This window comes from Silene latifolia, chromosome 11 (assembly GCF_048544455.1).
Source record: "Silene latifolia isolate original U9 population chromosome 11, ASM4854445v1, whole genome shotgun sequence".
Lineage (NCBI taxonomy): Eukaryota > Viridiplantae > Streptophyta > Magnoliopsida > Caryophyllales > Caryophyllaceae > Silene > Silene latifolia.
Genome location: NC_133536.1, coordinates 139,589,012 through 139,593,094, shown reverse-complemented (window position 1 = coordinate 139,593,094; position 4,083 = coordinate 139,589,012).

Below are 4,083 nucleotides of genomic sequence, written 5' to 3'. Positions count from 1 at the left end.
AAAATCAATTTGCAGACGCTCTTGCGAAACTTGCATCTTTGATAAGTATACCAGATTACATGATGGAAATGCCTTTGTGTATCGAACGACGGTCAGAGCCGGCTTATGTCCATCAAATTACCGACGAAGAAGAAATCGCACAGGAACCCTGGTTCCAAGCAATCCTGAACTTCAAGCTCAATGGTACCTATCCACCGGATATGGATAAGAGGGGACAACGAGCTATACGCCTACTAGCGTCACAATACGTCCTCATGCAAGGAGAATTATACAAAAGAACACCTCTTGGTGTAGTCCTGCGTTGCCTTGATCATTCACAGGCACAAAAAGTGATGGAAGAAGTCCACGACGGAGAATGCGGTCCTCATATGAGTGGACCTATGATGGCAAAGAAAATCACACGTCTAGGGTACTATTGGACCACAATGGAATCCGATTGCATCAAATATGTGAGGCATTGCCACAACTGTCAAATCTTCGGGAACGTACAACACGTCCCTCCTTCGTTGCTCTACACAATGACATCTCCTTGGCCATTCTCCGCATGGGGAATCGACATAATTGGGAAAATAACCCCAAAGAGAACAGGAGGTCACTGTTTCATCCTAGTAGCAATTGACTACTTCACCAAATGGGTAGAAGCGGCTTCCTACACCGCTCGTACGGCCAAAAATGTAGCCAAATTCATACAAAATAACATCATCTGCCGATATGGTTGCCCACATGAGATCATCAGCGATAATGGGTCCCACTTCCAAGCCGAAACCGAACAATTGCTAGCCAAGTACAAAATCAAGCATCATCACTCATCGCCCTATAGACCACAGACTAACGGCGCGGTAGAAGCGGCTAACAAGAATGTCGTCACAATCCTCAAGAAAATGACCGATAATTACGAGAGACCGGCCAAGCAAAATACCCTTCGCTATGGGGGTATCGAACATCCGTCAGGACGCCCACTGGGGCTACTCCTTTCTATTTGACTTACGGCATGGAAGCCGTACAACCAGTCGAGCTAGAAATACCATCCTTACGTATTCTACTCGAAAGTCAAATCCCTGAAGCCGATTGGAAGAGGGATAGGTATGAAGAACTCATCCTCCTGGATGAACGCAGGCTTCGTGCCTTACATAATGTCCAAACATATCAAGCACGTATCAAACGAGCTTTCAACAAAAGGGTTAGGCCAAGAAACATCAAAGAAGGAGATTTAGTTCTCAAATCGGTCAGAGCTCTTTTACCTGTCGACCCAAGGGGAAAATTCAAACCTAACTGGGCCGGACCATATCTAGTCAAATCGATACTCCCAGGGGGTGCGGTTAGAATCACAGACCTAGATGGGAATGAGTTTTCAAACCCCACAAATCTCGACCAACTGAAACGGTACTATGCCTAGGATAGAACAGAAACGCGCCTCGCGTAAACCCACGTGTCGCTCTTGCGGCACTAAATAAACGGCCCCTGGCCCATCTGAATGTCACTGTGCTCTTGCATCTTGGCAAACTTGTCATCCTCATATCATCAAACAAACTAAATTCGCACCTCCCGAGTAAGCAAAAGCTCATGCTTATTTTCTATGTTCATTACAAGCTCTTGCTTCGAACAATTATTCTTTTACATTTACTCGAACTACGCGCAAGGGTTTGATTTCGCTTTTTAAGTGAATACGTAGGCAATCCTTCACGGGATTCAACCCACCATTTTATTTAAAATGTAAATAGAAGGACATTTGCATTGCATTTGAAATTCGACAAGAATAATTAAAGAAAATAACAACGGTTTCATAACCACTTAACCTTTTTATTTCATTCAATTTCTAGTAATAATAATACGGCAATTATTAAAAGTAGACTAGGCTAGGATTCTAAAAATCCCTCCTTTTATTACAACAATAATAATAATAATCAAATAATAAATAAGACTTGGGCTATTCCTCCATCTTTCCCTTGCCCTTGTCGTTCTTGTCATATTTCTTATCACGACCTCGAGCCGGGCGCTCTTGCACCACTTCAGACCTAATCACCAACGGTCTTTCTCGAGGCCTGACTCTTCCGTTCTTGCCAACCGTCTCTGCGACAGGAGTAGTCTTCGATTTCTTCGAAGGATGAACGACTCGAAAGCCGGCTTCTTCTTCTCCTTCGGTCAGATGCTTCTCCTTCTCTTTCTCTCCTTCACGCACCTTGTAGTCAACGGGCTCACGCTTCCTCAGTCTTTCGCGCTCTTCCGAAGTTGCGGCCTTCCTCCATCTCAGATAAGAATCCGACACCCACAAGGCATTGGAGGAGAAACTCAGGAACCACATGTTTCTTTGGGCCCACTTCACAGCCCACTCTCTTCGGCTCTCGGTAGTCAATGCCATGGCAGTCTGCGGAACGGTGTCAAGCCTGGGAATCATCTGCTTCAACCCGACTTGCCTCATCAATCTCTCAGGAAAGATGCATACCATAAACTCCAATCCAGGGATGCGCACGGACCTAGTAGGATCCAAAGAAGACACTCCGTGTGACGGACTTGAGATGCCACCACGGTACAATCCACCTAATCAAAGGGCCATCGTCATTCTTGACTTGTTCTTCCAATAGTCACGGACCGGGTGAAGTCCACCATGTACAACCTCGTCCTCATCGAAATCATACGGGCATGATAGGAAAGTGCATGAACCGGGGGCTCGAGCAATCGGAGCCGTTCCATAAGCCAAACCTACCAAAACAGTATTTAGAAAAAAAAAAAAAAAAAAAAAAAAAAAAAAAAAAGGGGTGTCTTTTACCTGTAAGATGACGGGACTCCCCAAGAATGGAAGATCGCGATTGGATTTCCTATTATCCAAGCCCAAGATAATCTCCCCTAAGCACAAGCAAGCTGGGCTCCTGCGCAGCTCCATTTGCTCAACAAGACCCAATAGGCGGGGATCACCTCTCAAATCTTCATCAACATGTCCCTGAAAGACGTAAACGTGAAGCAAACAGAAGCCAAATGCTCTCCTTCTAGCAACATAAGAGACAGTAGGGTCGGCCCTGTTGATGAATCGATCCATAAAATCCAGCATCCGCACGCCTTTCGAAGTAACAAGACGATCTACCTCAAGCCTAGTAAGTCCAAGCAAATCTCTAAACTTACTCTTATACCCTTGTGAAGTGGAAGGGATGGCAGGTAAATGTTCAGGGTCCCACCCGCCAATAGCAGCAATTTCCTCCGGAAAAGGACAAATATCACCTCCGGGAACGCTGAAAAACGTGATAATTTGGATCCCAATAATCAAGACAAGCATCCAAGAACGGCTTTACTACCTTAATGAGCTTCAAACTCAACAGAGACCCAAGGTTGTAAGCACCCATGTCATGTTTCTCAATATTCGAAAACTCGTTAGTCCATTCCTTCAAGCGAATTTCTAGAGTATTCATGATGATAATTTTCTCTTGAAAATTTACGGGGAGTTTTATATGTGAATCAACGAAGAAGAGACGGAAGAATTGTATGATTTAAAGCTTCATCGACGCTTCTATTTATACTAATTCTTTGTTTCCAAAAATCGTCGAAGAACCGACTGCTTGGGAACAGCGCGGCACTGCTGCGCCTCTTCAAAGGGACGCGCTCTCTTCTGCGCCTCTTCCCTAGCATCACTTCGTGATTTCCATGTTTGGATCTTTCCTAATTCTATAAACGAATAATTTCCTATTCCTACGGGATTTTATTTTGGTAAATCCGCGAAATTTACCATGCCTCAGGTTTCCTTGATCCAGGAACGCGCATTTCGAGGCGGCGTCAACATTTTCGGCCATTTTTATATTTAGTTCTCATTTTAATTCTTTTTTAAATTCTTGCTTTTTTCATTTTCACTTTTATTTAGTCATTTCGTTTCTATTTTCTTCATTTTCTAACTTATATATTTCTTTTTTCTTTTTTTTGCGGGGGTAACCCTCCCTACCGTCCGGTCATTTCCGACAAAATTTTTTGCATTTTCGCGTTCTTTTTTTGCACTAATTAAAGGCCTTATGTGTATATAAAAATGTAAATGAATGTGTTTTTTCTATGTAAATTTCGGCAGCATGACGGTACAAACCGTTGTCTACCAAACTTGTCCAA